The 18,120-nt window shown below is 40.9% G+C and overlaps 1 protein-coding gene across 5 annotated transcripts in view; it reads left to right on the top strand.

The window, feature by feature from the left end:
- Window positions 1–18,120, top strand: part of JAK1 (Janus kinase 1) — a 98,676-nt gene that overhangs the window by 6,888 nt on the left and 73,668 nt on the right. Inside the window, exon 1 of one of the 5 annotated variants that reach the window (XM_075936160.1) lies at window positions 3,331–3,350. The exons of 3 other annotated variants lie outside the window; for them this stretch is intronic. The gene's annotated coding sequence lies outside the window, so the exon portion shown is untranslated. Of the gene's footprint in view, window positions 1–3,330; window positions 3,351–6,410; window positions 6,426–18,120 lie in introns of those variants that run through there. One more of the 5 variants, XM_014574568.3, reaches the window with a different exon arrangement.

The raw sequence follows: 18,120 nt of genomic DNA, 5'->3' as shown, positions 1-18,120 counted from the left end.
GACACCCACTATAAAAATTGTTCCAGTACCTCTGGACTAGGTGCTGGGTCTGGCAAATGCTCTTACAAAATGTTTGCAGGATTGGGCCATAGTTACAATAGACACTGCCAGTGTTGCACCTCTTTTCTGGTTAAAAAGATGAGATGTTCTCTTGGTATGTTTCATAATCTCAAGTTCAGTGTGCATTTTAAAGAAAGCAAGAATTGAGCTAGAATAGATGAGTTGCTCAACTGGCATGTCACATCTGATCTTCAGCCCAATGCAAGTACCTGCACCCCAAACATCTCTCAGATTTAAGTACTGTATTAGTGTTGGCAGTATCAACACTACAGTCAAGTTAGGAGGAGGCTATTTTAAAAACACATGTACTAGTAGACTAGTGATAGACTATAGATATAGAAAATGATTAATTGTAAAATATTTATTAAAGTATTTGGAGGTCTAGAACAGAAACTACACGGCAGTCTTTGAATATGAAAATGGTTAAACTCAGTCTGGTTTACAGATAGCATCGATCTTATGAAGGTTTCAGTATAAATTAGTATCCTTTGTTTGAAAATTGAGAGTTTGGGTAATAAGGAGATTCAGTCCTGCATAGGTACCATGGAAATAGTACTTCAGGCACTGAAAACATGGAGGTTATCACTAATCTACAACCTAAAGTCAGACAGTTGGCTTTACAGTAAGCTATTTGTTACATTTGACAAAGTATTTTGACTGAGTTTTTCATTTAAAAAAAAAAAAACCTCCAGAGGTGTGCTTGGATAAGTTACATTTTCTGTACCAGAGACTTCATACAGGCGCCTCTATTTTGGGGCAAAATCAAAGTGTAAGTACTCTTGACGGTTGAGTGCCATGGCATATCTTAGATGCGGCTTAATCACTAGTATATAATGTGTTCTATTCTAAGTTCTGTTGTGGCCATATATGGGGAGTGGTAGGCACTTCCTACTGGTACTTGTAAGTTTGCAGGAAATTGCACCTTGAGCTCAGACTTTACATAGCCTCTGTAAATACAAAGCAGATTACCTAGACTTGAGCAGCACATGCATTCATATAATTTTGGAAGATCAGAATAGAGAATTTATGGTTCTAGTGTCATAGATTAGACTAGAATCAAATGTGGAATATTTTGCCATTTTCTAATCTAGACATGGCATTTTAATATAATTTGTGCACACACATACCTATTCTTGCACTTTCTATTTTGCAAATGCCATCTGTTTTCCAGTTGAGATTAACAGTATTTGCAAGGCATTTTATCTGATTCCTGTGAGAGGAGTTTGCTATTGTACAGAGCAAGTTCACAAACATCAGGATTTTTTGGGAGGAGGGGTTAGAAAAAACTGTATTTTGTTTAAACAATCAAAATGTTAAATGTTTAAATAACTTGTTTACATTCTTCAGTAACTTTAAAACTGGAAGGAATTGCTAATTTCATTAAATTCAAGAAGTCTCAGTAATTGATATGATATTAAAATACGGCTTAAAAGAAAATCTGATTCTGAAATTGGAGATAATTCTCTGATAAAAAAATCTGATATTTCTAAATTAACCTATTTATGATCTTTACTAAAATAGTGTTGAAATGAAGGAAGTAAAAACACATCAGGTGTATAATAGGAAAACAAATGGTGTCTAAATTGCAAAATGAAAAACAAAGAGAATTTATTGAGAATTTTCTTGACATACTCTGAAAAGAGGTTACAACTTTGAAGTCAAACCAGTCCTTGTTTTATTAGTGTCATTTACGTAAAAAAGATGAAATCCACAATAAATTTTCTAATACTCTTGCACTTTTACCATTGGAAATGTTTTTTTACATATCTAGTGTGAATGAAACTTAGATACAAAAGGTTGGTTCTTTTATTGGACGAGTGGATGATGCTTAGTGGGCAGGATACTTTCACAAAGAATGTGTTGTGATCAAATGTAATTTGCTAAAGCTATATAAAATGTTAGTGCATATTTTATAGTGCTTCAGAGAGCTTTGATCTCTATGAAGTCCATGTGCAGGCTTCCCTCTTCCTCTGTGGAAGTATAAACTGCTACCACAATACTCTTCTAGGCTTTATTATGAAGGCTGCAGTCTACACAGAGGGAAAGGTAGAAGGGATAGACATACCCTCCCATCTTCTAAGACAATGGTGTCCAACATGCTAGCCACGTGTGCAGGGGCGGATATAGGGCAGGGCGAACGGGGCGGCCGCCCCAGGCCCCGCGCTTAAAAAAGCCCCACGCATGCGCCGTGGCAAAGGGGGGGCCCCGCGGAGTTACGCTGCCCGGGGCCCCGCAAAACAGTCATCTGCCCCTGCACATGTGGCTATTTGGCTAGTTGAATGTGGCTAGTTCGCTATCGCAGTAGCCACTAGTGGCTACTGCGATAGCAAACTGGATGGACACCATGGTTCTAAGACTTTAAGCTGTATTCTTTTTTTTTCTGAAGAGCTCTCCTAAGGGATTCCTTGATTACATTGCTGCCACAGTTGGGTGGAGATGCATGAAGGATGCCATAGGTCAGAACTAATGTGGAACCAAATCTTTAAAATCCATGCAAGTTTTTGGGGATCTGCCAGCTTAGAGGGTGGGCCCTCCAGCTTAATGGAGATAGGACTATTCCCCACTCCTTCCACAGAAACAGTGAAAGTGTACAAGCGAGTCCATGGACATTATTCCTCAGAGGGACAGGAAACTTAACTGTGAAAGTAAAGTCCAGAGTTTGATGTTTACTTATAAATTTAGATTGAAAAATATGACAAATAGGCCTCACGCTCCATGAAGAATACCAGTGAGCTAAAAAAGCAGGTTAACAAACTAAAAATGTTAGTTTATACAGAGGAGCTTGAGCAGCAAAACTTAGATGCTGACTTCAGGAGGAGTTTGGACCATAGTTTTGCTTTCTGGCCCATATCTCATATATTAGTAGTTAATGAACAGTAGGAGGTATATTTGTCATTCAGTATTAAGGAGCTATATGCATGTGGAGGAGAAGACAGTCCTTTGAATGATACATTGGCAGTATTTGTGCTTTTTTTCCCCCTTCTCCAAAAGTCGCAGCTCCTTACAGGAATGATGTAAGGTAATAATAAAATCCTTGGGGTATTCAATATGTAACACAAACAAAATCTGTAGAGCACTCAAGCTGCAGTTTGATTTTTTTCCTGTCTGGGTAATAGAAAACAAACACTTGCTGCATTTATAGCAAGTTGCTTTTAATGTTTGGAACATAGGGTTCAGACAGTAGAAATGTTTTCTGCTTGCTCTCTACAATACTTTTTTTTTTTTTTTTTTTTTTTTTCCAGTGCTGAAGAATAGGACAAACTAAAGAAGTGATAATTTAACATCAGGAGGTAGGATTTGAGAACTCAGGAGTAAAGTAGTGATAGAGACAAAATATTTTAAAAAAATTCAGACCTTTAAATTTGCTTTTACTGTACCAACAGTTTAGAAATGAAAAATTAGAGGAAAAATTATTCTATTAAAATTGTGGTTTTGACAGTAGTTTGTGTATGGTCACTGTCAACATTTCCTTCTGTTTGTCTATATCTATGAGTATTTCATAGAAGAGTAGTATGGCTTTTTTTGTTTTTTGTTTTTTGTTTTTTTAAGAATAACTAGGAAAGTGACAGAAAATCAGATTGACAGTGTGTTTCATAGGCAGATTTGTAGAAGGGAATTACTGGGTTTCAAGTGTGCTGTGTCCCTCAGATGCCAGTTGTATCTCTAAGGACTCTATCAATATCTTTTCCTTGTTTTTCATCACAGTACCTGTGTGCTTTACAGAGGTTCACCAAACAGCATGCTATGTGAAACATCACTTACTTTCTCTAATTATTAGGTAACTTACTACCCTAGTTAACCAAATAACTAACGGAAAAAATTGGTGAACAGAAAGAACAAATTTCATTTAGAGTGATAAGAAAAATGTCCCATTTCACACTTTGCTATTGTCATCCTCATACAGGTTGAACCTGTCTAGTCCAGAATAGGGATGTAAATGACTAGTTGACTATCCAGTAAGCATAAGTTTATTGGACAGTTGACTAGTGATGTGACTAGTCGCTTCTCCCTCCTTGCTGCCTCTATCAAAAAGATGCAGCAAGTGGGGGGAGCAGGAGCCGGTGCTGTGGGGAACTGGCTTAAAAGCCAGCTCCCCACAGCAGGGAAGATAGAGGCACAGCAGGAAACAGCATGAGCAGGGACTGCAGCCATCTCCGCTCCCACTGGTTCTGCTGCAATTCTGCTTTTGAAATATACAAGAGTGGCAGCAGAGTCCAGTAAGCAGTGGAAGTGTTGGTAGTGCTGCTAGACAATATTGACCTCCTGTGGTCCAGAAAATTATCTGGTTTGAAACCCGGTCAGGTCCTGAGGGTAGAGCAGTTCAACCTGTATTCTTGCCACAGTTGGCATTTGTCTGGATATTTCTGATGTCAGCATTGACACAAATCATGTCTCTTTATTCATATGAGTTCCAAGTAATCTGTTAACACTTCCGGATTTTTTTAAGTACAGGCAGTCCCCGGGTTATGTGGATCCGCCTTACATTGGATCCCTACTTACAAACGGGGTGAGGCAACCCCGCACTAGCTGTTTCCCCCCAGCAGACCAGGGAGATGCAAAGCTAGCACCCCGCCCCCAGCAGACCAGGGAGACGTGGAGCGGCTTTTCTCAGCAGACACCTCAGCTTGAGAATAAAGGACTGAGGGAAGTGAGCTGTGGGAGAATAAAACTGAGCTCAGGAGAAAGGTTTGGATAGAGTTTTCCCTACAATATGTAGCAGTTCCGACTTACATACAGATTCAACTTAAGAACAAATCTACAGTCCCTATCTTGTACGTAACCCGGGGACTGCCTGTAAATGTATCCTTTGGACTGTTCATTTTTCTGCAAGAAGTAAAAGCAGATAAAATGGAAAGAAAAAGTGGGAACTTTAATTTTGTCTACTAATGCAACCCTTTAAGTTATTCTAAACTAAGGGAAGCAGAGGCTAGGCCAAGTGAGAAAACAAATGAGGGGTAGAGAGTACAGATTTTTCTTGATAGGAACATATTTGAAACTGGCCCTTAGATCCAAAGGCAATGTTTACGCGTAGTCTGGTGACTCTTAAGAATAATACAAATATATTTTTTTCATCTAAACCCATGGTGTCCAACCAGTTCTGAAGCAGTAGCCACTATAGAGACTACTGCTGTAGCAAATTAGCCACACTCAACCAGCCAAATAACCACATGTGACTCATGTGTTGCACACCATGGATCTAAATTGATTAGTTTTTCCATATTGATAGAAGAGAAATTCACTTTTACTAAAAATTATTATAGCAGAGAAGTCTAGTGATCCAGAATAATAGGTTATGCTTCTCATTAATAATGTTGAGACAGGTAATTGACTAATTGTATAGTTGATGCAATTTGTATCAACTACACGATTAGCTGATAAGGGAAGGGGCTCTGTCCCGGCTCACGCTGGTCCAGGAGCTAACCTTGCTGCTGCTCTGCAGTTTAAATGTAGCAGGAGCCAAGTGCACAGGCAGCCTGGTTCCTACTACGTTTAAACTGCAGAGCCCCAGCAGGGGAAGGTCCTAGATGAGCTTGAGCTGGGACTGCTGCAGCTTTGCATTTTAAATAAAGTAGGAGCCAGGCTGCATTTATGTTTAAAATGCAGAACGGCAGCGGGGGTAGCTCATGGACCTGGCGTAAGCCAGGACTTGCACTGGGTCCTGGACTGCTGCAGCTCCGCATTTTAAATGTAGTAAGAACCGGACAGCTCTTATTATATTTACAATGCAGAGATCCCGTACCGGTGCGAGCTGGGACTGCTCTTTCCCAGCTTGTGCTGGGTCCAACAGTCCCTGTTTGTGGCAGCCTAAGCTGGCTGTGGACAGAGGCTGCTTTGGTAGCTGGCTGCCCCCAGCACCAGCTCCCTCCTCCCCACTTTGCTGCCTGCTGTATCAAATATCTTGTATTATTTTGAGCAAACCATGGAGAATTAGGATAAAATTTAACTTAGTTTATTTAGTTATTAACCCTAACCTTAGTTTGATGCACTGAATTTAAAAAAAAGCAATTGTTTAACTTCTCTAGTGGGAGAGGGGGAGTGCCAATGTACTTTCTCCAATATCAATCCATTGAAGCCAGCCCCCAACTCCCTCAAGAATTTGCTTATACAGTCAACATAGTAAAGATATTTTGGGGTAAATAAAGCTGGGTTTACATTGATTCATGGCCTTCTTCCTCCTCCTCCATAGTGGGCCCCCAGTCCGTAGAGATGTTGGAGGGACTGGGCCTGTTGAGACCTGATAAGACAAGTGTACTTCTTCTGAGCTGAAGCTGTGATGAAGTGATAACCACAAGGGAATGCCTTCTCGGTGGGGGTGTGAAGGAGGCATCCTGCCAAAATCCACTGTAGGGTTGTGGTTAACTCTGGTAAGCTTATTAGCATGCATGTAAGATTTTGTTTTGTCTAATTATTTTAAAATTGAGATTAAAATAGTCTTGCATGGGAAACGCCATGTGGTATCTTGTAACTATGAACAGTCTTTGTAGAGAAAGCATTCGAGTGTTTTTTGGGCAACCTGGCTATGGGAAATGTACAGTAAATGCAGGGAACTGTGCAGCCTGGACATACTTAAGTTAGAACGGAGTGAGATGGGGTCTTGACCGCAGTAACAGAGGAGCTGAAAGCCCAAGAGTTGGGTGCCTTTTGGACCACTGAGGAGAAATACAGGTACAGTTGCCCTGAACTAGGGATATAAAATCCCATGTAATTGGTTAACCAGTTAAATGTAGTGTTTAACTGGCTAACTGATTAAAGGGAGACAGGTGAGGGAGCTGCTTCAGCCTAGCTGGGCTGAAGTGCTCATCCCCACCCTCCATGGCAGGCAGTAGCAGCCCTTCCCTATGCATGGCTGCTTCAGCCCAGCCAGATCAGCCCCTGCCTGTGCCCTTCCTCTTCCCATTGGGAGCCTTCTTTGTTTAGGGCCTGCTCTGGCTGGGCTGGAGTGCTCCTGTCCACAGTGGACCCTGCCTGTAGCGGGCAGGGAGCTGCTCCAGCCCCTAAGCATCACCCTTAATGATGCTTAGTGGTTAACCTTTCACATCCCTACCCTGAACTGTGACATCATGACTATTTGGGGAAAACTTTAGCAAAATCATCTAGTGTTCCTAGGGCCAGGATGTGTCAAGGCTTTATTTTATCCCCTTTTGCTTGTTATCTTTAAATGGTTAGTCACTGCCACTTACCATGTTATAATAATAATAATAATAATCTGTTTATAAGATTTGGTTGTGTGTTCAAGTACTGTACAGGAGAATTATTTTTTCAGTCTTTACTTACTAGAGGAGTAAGTATCCAAATCTTTCCTTTAACTAATCTCCACAAGTGATTGGAAAAAAAAAAATTTAGTTCTGCAGCTTTGTTGCTTAACATACCATGGCTATGTATTGTTACTCACTTTCTAGAAAGACATATGGGGACCATAAATGAGAATTAAGACTGTTCACAAGATTGTTTCATAATTGAGATTCCATTTGCTGCTTCTGTTTCCTCAGTGTTAGTTATTTTAATTTTAAGTATCCTTCAAGGAAATATTGACTGTGGATTGGTACATCCTCCCACGTGAAACTTTTGAAAATGCATATCCAGTTTTGTTAACTTGGAACAAATGGCTCTGACTGGAAAAGTCAGGAGAGACAAATCATTTCAATTTAACTTTTTTTTCCTGCTTGTTAGCATGTCCTTCAAACCTAGACACTCTGCAGAGTTTGTCTGGAGGTGAAACTCTAGTGACTAGCTGGATTAGTCTCACATTTTTAGACATTTTGCAGCACATAGAAACACATTAAAAATAAAATAGCAACTCAAGAACTTGGGTACCTGCATGATTCTAACAACTTACTGATGCTTGTCATCTACAACCTCTTCTGACCGGTTTCCCCTTTCAGCAGAGTTGAAGATTATACTGAAAATAGTTGTTTAGACAAACTCATATTTGATTACAGGGATACTCAGTACTCAAGCTAGATTTGTAACCTTTATGTGAGGCTGCATTGCTTCACATTGTGGTTTGCTTGTTTGTTTGTTCGTTTGTTGCTGCAGTGTTGCCAAGCCACAGAAGTGTCACGGAGCCACTAGCACTGTAATAATTTTTCAGGTATATGTTTATACCTAAGTGGATTGCCTCCTACACAGTGAGGAAAAAGGAAAACTCAGTCCTTCAATATATTTGAATCAGCCCTGATTATAGGCATAGAGATGTAGCCGTGTTAGTCTGGGGTAGTTGAAGCAAAATGCAGGACTTGCCACTTTAACCAGAAAGGACACTCTCTAAATGACTTAGCCACCTGCATTCTGCTACAAAGACCTTTTACATCTGCACTTGAAAGGGAATCCTCTGAACTGTCATTCATGTTAAAATTCGACACTTACCACCAGGGACTTAACAAGACTTTGAACTTTCTCACCCATTACCAAGACAGTTTCCCCAATTATCACCTGTAATACCATTAACTCACAAACATCCCACTCTCCCTACCTTTAATATCAGCAATTCACAGACACTTACCTTCCTTCCTCCCCCTTCCCACCCCCCCGCATCCCCCTTCTGTTCTGCAATGTGATTTGTCCTTTTCATATTTGTTCATTTTTTTTAATTGTATCCTTTGGTATATATGGTTGTGACTATTTTCTTCCACTATTTGATCTGAGGAAGTGGGTCTGGCCCACGAAAGCTCATCATCTAATAAACCATCTTGTTAGTCTTTAAAGTGCTATATTGTCCTGCATTTTGCATAAACCATCAAAGTGCTACATTGTCCTGCTGATTATAGGCAGGCATTTTTCAATCCAAGTTATAAATTTTGCACATGCTTTTTGTCATGTTGACTTAAGAAGGGTTAGCCTCTCATTCCTGGCATGGTTCTGTATTTCTGTTTCAGTATTCTGTACAGTATTCTGTAGGTATTGCCTGTGTTCCAGGTACATGGTTGTATTAAAATGCATGTTTTGCTTCACTCTAACTTACCAAGCAAGTCAGATTACTCCATATGATTACCCTGTCCTCACTTACCATTCCATCAGGTTCTGACATCTGCAAATTTTATCATTAGTTTGTATATTTACTTCCCAGTCTCTGATGAAAGTGTTTAATAGTATCAGACCTAATACCCCTAATACCTCTGTAGAACCCCACTAGACACACTTGTTCCATGATCATTCCCACTGACAGCAACTTATTTTCCAACTCTCACGTAATCCTTCCCAACCCTTTTACTTTGTCCGTGGAATTTTTTGTCCTGATATGGTGGCCTAAGGACTGTAGATGAAGTAGCACAAGTAGAAGCATTTGAATTTGTTAAAAATATACCCATGGGTCTAGAAATATAGCATGACACTTTCTCTCATCCTTTGGTATGATGAGTTCTATGAGAGTTGTTTACATTTCTAATGGACTCAGATTTTTCTGATGTGATTTTTATTACTTTATGGCCTTTCTAAGTCTGTCTGTCTCTCTCTGACAAAAATCCCTGACTCCTCCAGAGGATAGCTTAATTGCTTTTTTTGACTTTTGAAAATATTGATTTTTTTTTAAAAGTCCTAATATCTAAAAATGGCTTTAGTTAGAAGATACTCAAAGTTCATACGTCTTCCAGAAAGTGCAGCTATAGTCAGAGAAATTACTATAAAACATATTCCTATTCAGCATCTTTCTGATCCCTGTTTGACTTCCGGTCATATTTGTTTGTTGACCAAAGGAATTTTTGCCCCTGTTAGTACTGCTGAGCCAATACACTTTGGAGGAAAAATCTGTTTTGGTTTATAGGTCAACAAAATGTTCCTTTATATTCCTGTTACTGAATCTGCTTTTCGTTATATTCCAGGAGACAGCAGAACATAACTTGATATCTTTAGTCTTAGCAATTTGAAAAAAAATCTCTTGACAAAGCAAATTTGAACTAGATGTCCTTTGAGAGGAATAAAATATATAATGCCATGGTATAGCTTGTAAGCTTTCTTGTTCAGTTATCTTTTTCCTGCCTGCTTGTCTGTAAGACATCTGACACTATTTGTGCATTTAAAATAGTTTTCATATTTATATGACAATAAATACACACCATGTATGATGGGGTGCCTAGAGCAAGAAAGCAAGATGAAGTTTATACACCTTTGCAGTGAACTTTACTGTGAAACAGGACATGCTTGCTATTTACCTGTCTCTTCAGTTACCAAACAACTGCAAAAGGGCTTTGCTCATTTAAAGTGTGGCTTGCTTTAGGTAAGTTCCTAAGTGGAGAAATCCTTTTAGTTTCCATCAGCTTCAGTCCTCTTCCTAAAGATCCTTCTTTCATTTGTACAGTGGGTTCTGGGCTAAACACAGAAGTTGCGCTGGTTTAGCTGAAGGTGTTGTGTTGCACTACTTAGCTAACTCTATGCAAACTTGATTTACATGCATCATATACACACAGTTTTCATAACAAGGTCAAATTGAAGTGATGTATGCAACATGTAAACAGATGTACATGTGGACACAAAGTTGCACAGTGTTTAACAAAATAGCTTCAAAACCATGACTTAATTAATCTAGCATTTCTATGTATAGATAAGATTGCAACTCTGTACCTCTGTCTGTTTAGGCAGAACTGGTTCCACAAAACTAACCCAGTCCTCCTAGTTTGTAAAACTCTTCACACCAAGCCATCACTTGTGGTCTTCCCTCCAACAAAATGGCGTGTTAATCCCTTCCCTGCCAACCTGTTGACAGATCTCCATTAATAATGATAGCATTAAATAGAAATCTTAAATTTTCTCTGGTAAATATAATATATACAAGCAGACTATTAGGACCGTTTAATCTCTTATGCGTTACATTGACAACTTCTTCCACAACATGATTTGTAAGACATATATGCAATATTTAGAATTCACCTATAATGTGACACTTGCATCTATATACAAGTGGACATGAACTTCATGTTTTATTAAGTCCCCAGCTAAGTTAGTTATCGGTGTACCAGACCAATATGAATACTAAAATCTGTTCTAAAAGTTGACTAATATTTCTTAGATTGTTTCATTGGCCTCTCCATAAAACACCTGTCAAGCATCTTAAGCTTTTGTAAAATGTCTGAGGTAGAAATACCTATCAAAGGGACGAAACTTTTTTCTGACATTGAATTGAAGGTGACTAATGTGTTTTAGAAAAGGGATTTAAAAAAAGACTTTCAATATTTTTGTTCTCTTCTGGGAAAAGAATTAAGATTAAATAGGTTTGCTAGGCACTTGGACCCAATTTTTAAAAGATATTTAGATGTTGCTCATCATTGCCAGGCACAAGTGAGCAATAGGAGTCCCATTTTGAAAAGATACAACCTTTTTTGGGCTTATGTGACATGGGCTTTTAATGAGGCATAGGTAGGTGCCTAACTGCCTAATTTACTATTGAAAATGGGTCTGTTAGCCTGGATTCATTTCGTAGTCCTCAAGTAATTTGTTAGCAACATTATCAGTTTTGATAGTATGATCTTATTTTTAGAAAGCTATAGGGTCTAAAGCAGGGCTACTCAACTTTGGAAGACCCTGGGGTCCACAAATGATACCCACAGCACATGCCGAGGGCTGCAACTTAAGTGTAGCTGAAAATATATGCAAGTATTTATGCAAATACATGCAAATGCATTAATCTTTGTATTCATGCCCATTAGTAAGAAAGAAGGTAAGACTACACAACATGCAGGCCCCATTTAAGTCAGTTCTGCTGATGTTAATAAAATTCAATGTTTACCGAATTTCCACCCATATGACAGCACTTTTAGTGAGCAATGATAGTTCAGCAATTTAACTACTAAAACACATATCAACAGAAGACCATTATATTGACTACTTTTTGTTTTGGCTTCACAATTTTAACAAATCAAACAACAACTGCCAATACAATATTTACTGAAATAGCCCCTCTCCTTCCCCAGAGTTAGGCACTCCATCCCACTGCTTTATCTCAATGTACCCAGCCCTCCCCCAGAGCCAGGCACCCCCAGTCCCTCCCAACCAAATCCCCCTCTTCCAGAACCAGGCACTAGAGATATGGTGGGTAACCCTACCTTTAAAGTGGCCGCTCCCTCCGTCTGGCCTGGCTGCCTTAGAGACTTGATTGCAGTTTGCACATGGCCTGCTAGGTGCTTCTGGCTCACCCCAATATGTGGGCTGTGTGTGCTGCTCCCACCTCATCCCGGTGTCCCCCATGCATGGTGCCCGGAGCAACTGCCTCCCCTTCCGCTGCGTGCCTCTGCTTGTGGGGAGGCTTCGCTGCCTCTCTTTCCCCCCCCCCCCCCCCCCCGGATCCTCCTGCCAGCCAGTAGCAATGAGGCAGGCAGGCGGCCCAGGAAGTGGGTCAAGGTGGTGCGTGATGAGTAGCCCTGGTCTAAAGCATAGCCCACCATGTTACTAAACTAACTACAGTAAAACTCCATTGGTCCGGCATCCAGTGCTCCGGCACTCCTGATGGTCCGGACAATTGGAGGTGCTCTGCACCCGGCTTCCCCAATTCAGCTCCTGCTGAAACTGACTAGCAGCTGAATCGGGGAAGCAAGGGGAAGAGCAGCTGGGGTGCTGCTGGGTTGGTCCCATAGCGCTGCCCCTCGGCACTGCGGGACCAACCTGGCAGCACCCCAGCTGCTCTTGGGGACGCCTGGGGAAGAGAAGCTGAAGTGCTTCTGGGTTGGTCCCGGAGCACTGAGGGGCAATGCTATGGGACCAACCCGGCAGCACCCCAGCTGCTCTGCCCCAGGTGTTCCCAAGTCAGCTGCTGCTGAAACTGACCAGTGGCTATTCTGGTCAGCCGCTGGTCAGTTTCAGCAGCGGCTGAATCGGGGACGCCTGGGGCAGAGCCGGACTATCTGAAGTGGGGCAGGGGGCTATGAGGAGTCTGAGGTGGCATCCCCCCCACCCCACCCCAGACCCCTCATAGCGCCCCCTTCCGATAGTCTAGCCTATTTGATAATATGGCACCCCCTGGGTCCTAAAGGTGCCGGATTATTGGAAGTTTACTGTAGTAAGCTTCTCCCTCCACTTAAAACTATTAATTGTCCATATAGTGTAAAGCATGTACAGAAGATCATTGTTGAATTGTTTAACTAGATGTAATTTAAAGAAACTTTCAGGATTTGGCCCCCCCCTTTTTTTACAAGACTTAAAAAAATTATCTAGATGCCACAACTATATGCAGTAGTTTCTTTTCAGAATATATACTTGAGCTGTGAGGGCCAGTAAATCCATGGCAGTTTGTTTGCAGGGATTTGAAAGGATTTGGATGTAACTTTGCAAGCTCAAGGTGCAAACCCCATGCTACCTGGGGCTTGGGGCAGCTCTGAATAATCCCTAACTGGCTGTTGAGCATACTGAAAAATTTACACACTGGTACTTAGTTGTAAGTTTAGAAGACTGAAGGTTTTGCATTTTTTAACATAAATCAGCCAGTTAGGACAAAATTACGGATGGCCAAAGTTACGCAAGTCCTCACTCATACTGAAAAATCAAGGGTTTGCTTAATTAAAATGAGAGAGTTCAGGCTATGGCCCCATCCTGTAAACATGCATTTGATTAACTTGGCTCAAGTTGATTTCAGTGGAACCTAATCATTGAGTACAGAAAAAAGCTAAGCACTAATAGGACTTAATTTTAGAAACTTATCTTACTTAGACTGTTTATGTTGGAGTGCACATCTGTGGAATAAAGTATGGGAAAACCATCTTGTTATGGAAGTTTGTAGTTGTTTTGTTTGTGTGTTGGAGAGGACATGTAATTTTTGTAAAGCTCATTCGGGATCAGGCAGAGTAGATGACTGTGTCTGCTCTTAAAGATCCCTTAATCTGTCTCATAATTGGGGAGTAGTTGTAAGAAGACTTTTAAGGGCTTTTATATAGTGAAACATTTTATTTGAGTTTGGCCTGATTGGAGGTACTTGTAGGGACATTAACATGCAATTATTTCTCATAAAACCAAACATAAAAGAGGCAATCACCAAATCAAGTACGTTTCAAAATTGATATAACTGAGTGAATATTGAAAGAGACTGAGGTTGTCTTCATTGTGAAAGTTTGGCCACTAAAGTGCTGTCGCCATTCAAAAGGGAAAACTGGTCAAACTGGTTTTTCTGCCTCCACATTTCAAGGCCACATTGCTAGCTCCTCTGTTGACAGATTGAGCAAAGCATTCCACAGTGCAGTGTTGTCGGAAGGCGGAGCTGATCCCTGTGCTTCTTGAGATTCTCTCTTGAGTTCTCCTACAGTATTCTCAGTTGCTGGCAGCAGCATCTTGAGTATGTGAGTTCTCTTGTGTTGAGGAATGTCAAAATAGCAGTCTCTCTAGCTTTCTGCTTGCAGCAGCAGTCTGCCTGCTACTGTGTTTCTAGCAGGGCAGAATGGGAGCATTCCAATGTTTTGCTTTTTGTTTGTTCCCCAAACTGAGCAGCTCACTCAGCTGTAGGTTATTTCCCTGAGCTTTGAAAGGGGAGGGGCGTATGCCTGGAGGGCAGCAGAGATCAAAAACCACTCAGCAGAAATTAGAAAACACTGAGAGCACAGCCATCAGGGCAGGTATTGTGGGAGTTTTCTTGACAAAACAAACAAACCACAGAGTCTGCACTGTCTCTTTCTCCACAGTAAAGAAAGGGGAAAAGACACAAGCCTTTCCCAGAGGTGGAAGTTTTTTGTCTCCAAAACTGGGTGCCCCCACAAAAGCTGCATTGTAGTGTGTATGCCTTATGGCTGTCATCAACAAAAGACAGTTTTTGGCAACAAAACATGCCAATGTAGACAAGGCCTGAATCAAGACGAGCTCCCCCCCCAAAATAGGATGAACCCGGTATACGATTGCTTCTCAATAAATCTTACAGAAAAGAGTAATTTACAGTAGTACTCTGTTTTGGCACAGCTAAATCCATGCTTAAGGTTTGAAAACTAGAATAAAACGTTGGAAACCAAATTAACTATAGCTCCTTTTTAATCAAAACATAGCAAATCCGAAGAGTTATAGGGAAGAAGAAAAAATACATTTGATGGAATTCCCATTTAAAAATAGCACTGTATTTTTGAAAAATATAATCTTTTAAATAAAGCATGTCCATTTTCCTTTTATTGAAAAAAAATTAATTGAGTTAAGGACTTGAGCAACACTGGGTCAATCTGCTAGTTAGTAATAAAGACAAAAGTGGCAGAGCCAGATTAAGTTCTCAGTTATACCTGTTCTGACCTAGGATTTTCAAATTATGTTCTGTTATAGATATACAATCCCTTTAAACGCCATGCATGTAGAATAGTGATAGAAATGTAGCCGTGTTAGTCTGGTGTGGCTGAAACAAAAAACAGGACTATGTAGCACTTATTAAACCATCTTGTTAGTCTTTAAAGTGCTACATAGTCCTGTTTTTTGTTTAAACGCCAATAGCACTATCCAATTGTAAATAAAAGCATAACTTGACTCGCACAACATTTTTTCATAGGTGATGTGAAAGGAGGAGAGACTCTAGCTTGACTCTGTGATCACAGGGTAGCGTTTCTACAGAGGATCACTAGAAATAAAATGTCAACTGTGTATACTAAGGAAATTTGATATAGAAGTAGTTAAAGCACAACTGAAGTGGAACTTTAGATGCTATGTGTTTTAACTTTTCAGTATGTAAGCCAAAAGAGTAACATTCTGGAGAAAGCCACAAATCTCTTTATTGCTCTTTAGTCAGACATAATGGAGAACTGTGGCCAGTGGAGGCTGTGGGATTGGGGTTGGAATATATCTATAAAGGAAAGAACTATTTCTAATATTTTTTTTCTTCAGTCTGGCTAAAAGAAGGCCTGAAAGAAGTTGCTTTGTTTCCTCTGCTTTGTTGTTGTTGAAGTGCTCCTGGAAGAGCTAGAGAAATTCAATGGGAGTTTAGTCCTCTGGTGAACAGAGAGGGAGCTGAGTGTTTCACCAAAATAAATTTTCTCTGTGTCTGAGTTAATTAGATGTTAACAAAAAATAAAAATCCAATGTTTGAAACAGTTGAGCTAAACTCTGTTCCAGTTTCATTTGCCAGTTTCAACGTCTTGATGTCACAATCCATTAATTTGAGATCTTAAGACAAAAAAACCCCAAACCCTCTACTTTTTCATGAGTTTAAAACAAAACAAGGTAGAGTTTTAAATACATTTTAGAGAAGCAAAGGAGTGCAGAGTATTTTTCATTTGAATGTCATCTTAAATCTTTGAATGTATATATCTAGGTTCTTGTACAGCATTAAGCACAGTGGTATTTAAGGAGGTCTCAAAATAAAGTATGTGCATAAAGATAAAATTGTGTCTGTTCCCTTCAGCTTTCAGTGACTGGGCTCTGTGTGTTATTGTGGGAAAAGTTTTGCATTTTTCTCAGTGTGAGTATTTTTTTTATCCCTTTAAATGCTTTTTAAAAATGTCTTATTTTGTAAGATCTGATCCCCTGGCTTTCTCTAAATTCTTAGGGCCAGATCTTCCAAATATGTAGATTAAGCTGTATACTGGACTCTTGAAAATCTGGCCACAATCATAGGTGTTGGGCACTTGAAAATCTGTCCCGTGCTTTTTTTGAAAGAAAAGTCTTGAATGAGATCTTCACCTTAGCTTTGGATTCTTTATTCAGAGAAGAAGGCAGGAGCTGTAGAAGAGGCCCTAAATATTCTGATTCCAGCTGGGAAGGATCCCATTGGCACAGAAGCTGTGAATGACAACAGTAATGTTGACCTCACAGAACCCCTCCTAATTCTATGTTACAGAATGTTCTGGGATTCATTAGGGCTAGAAGAGGAGCTATTTGTTGGGGGGTGAGCATCAGTAGTGCCTGGATTCTGGGCAGTGCTGCAGCCCACAGGGCAACCTGGAAAGCAGTCTTAATTTAGAGAGGCCCTCAGTGCTTGTTAAGTTACATATGGGATCTCTAGTCTCATGAGCAGTCCAAGATCAGGATGCAAAGTAGCTTAAAATGACATTGGAACCCCCACGTTTGTCCCAGTGTTGTGAGTTGTGCCTCTTTTTTTGAGAGGCTCTACAGAATTTCATTGCGGGGTTTTGGTGCCTGCTAGGAATGTTAAAGTGTAGTCGGCTACAGGATTAATTGATAAATCTGGGCTTATTGGTTAATCATAATGACTACATGCGCACACACCCCTTGCTGCCTCGGTGTGCCCGTGGGGAGTTACCTGTGTGTGCCAGCTCCTGCGGAGCCATCTGCTTCCCTCCCTCCTGCTGCCTCCCACAGAGGGGGAACCAATTTAAAAGCCAATGCTCATGGCTCCCCACTAGCACTGGCTCTCATGGAGCTGCCTGCCCTCACCACATATCTGCCTCTGTTAGGGTACATCTACACAGCAGGGCTAAAATCATAGAACACTAGACCTCTCAAGGTCTCTTCCAGTTCATCAAGTCCAGTTCCCTGCCCTCACGGCAGGACCCAGTGCCGTCTAGACCATCCCTGATAGAGTTCTATCCAACCTGTTCTTAAATATCAATTTAAGAGTTGAATTAAGCTATGCAACTTCAGCTACGTTAATTGCATAGCTGAAGTCGAAATAGCTTAATTTGGCTTTTGGCACTGTCTACATAGCAGGAAGTCGAAGAAAGAACACTCTTCCTTCGACTTCCCTTACTCCTTGTGAAATGAGGGTTACCAGGAGTAAGAAGTCCTCCATCTCGACATTATTCCAAAATAATGGCTTGCTGTGTAGATGTGCGCTATGTTATTTTGGAACAATGTCAGTTACTCTGAAATAACGCTGCTGTGTAGACATACCCTTAGGGAGGCATCAGCACAGGAGAGTAAGGAGGGGCATGTGGGAGCTGGTACACATGGGAAGCTGGCTTTCAAGCTCACTCCCTGTGTGTACTATCTCAGCTCCCGTGAAGCTGCCTGCCTCTTCCTCCTCCTCTCCCCCCATGCTGCTGCCTCTGATACAACTGTTCCCTGCAAGCACTGGCTCCCACATGCCCCCCTTCCCCATTGGCTCTGTGGGAGGCAGCAGGGGAGGTAAAGAAGGCAGCTTGGCCAGAGCCAATACACATGGGGAGTTGGCTTGAAAGGCAGCTTCCTGAATATACCATCTCCCACCTGCCCGAAGCTCCT

The sequence above is a fragment of the Pelodiscus sinensis genome, chromosome 9 (assembly GCF_049634645.1).
Source record: "Pelodiscus sinensis isolate JC-2024 chromosome 9, ASM4963464v1, whole genome shotgun sequence".
Classification (NCBI taxonomy): domain Eukaryota; kingdom Metazoa; phylum Chordata; order Testudines; family Trionychidae; genus Pelodiscus; species Pelodiscus sinensis.
The sequence above is the reverse complement of the archived record's forward strand: the minus strand, read 5'-3'. Positions and strand labels throughout refer to the sequence as shown.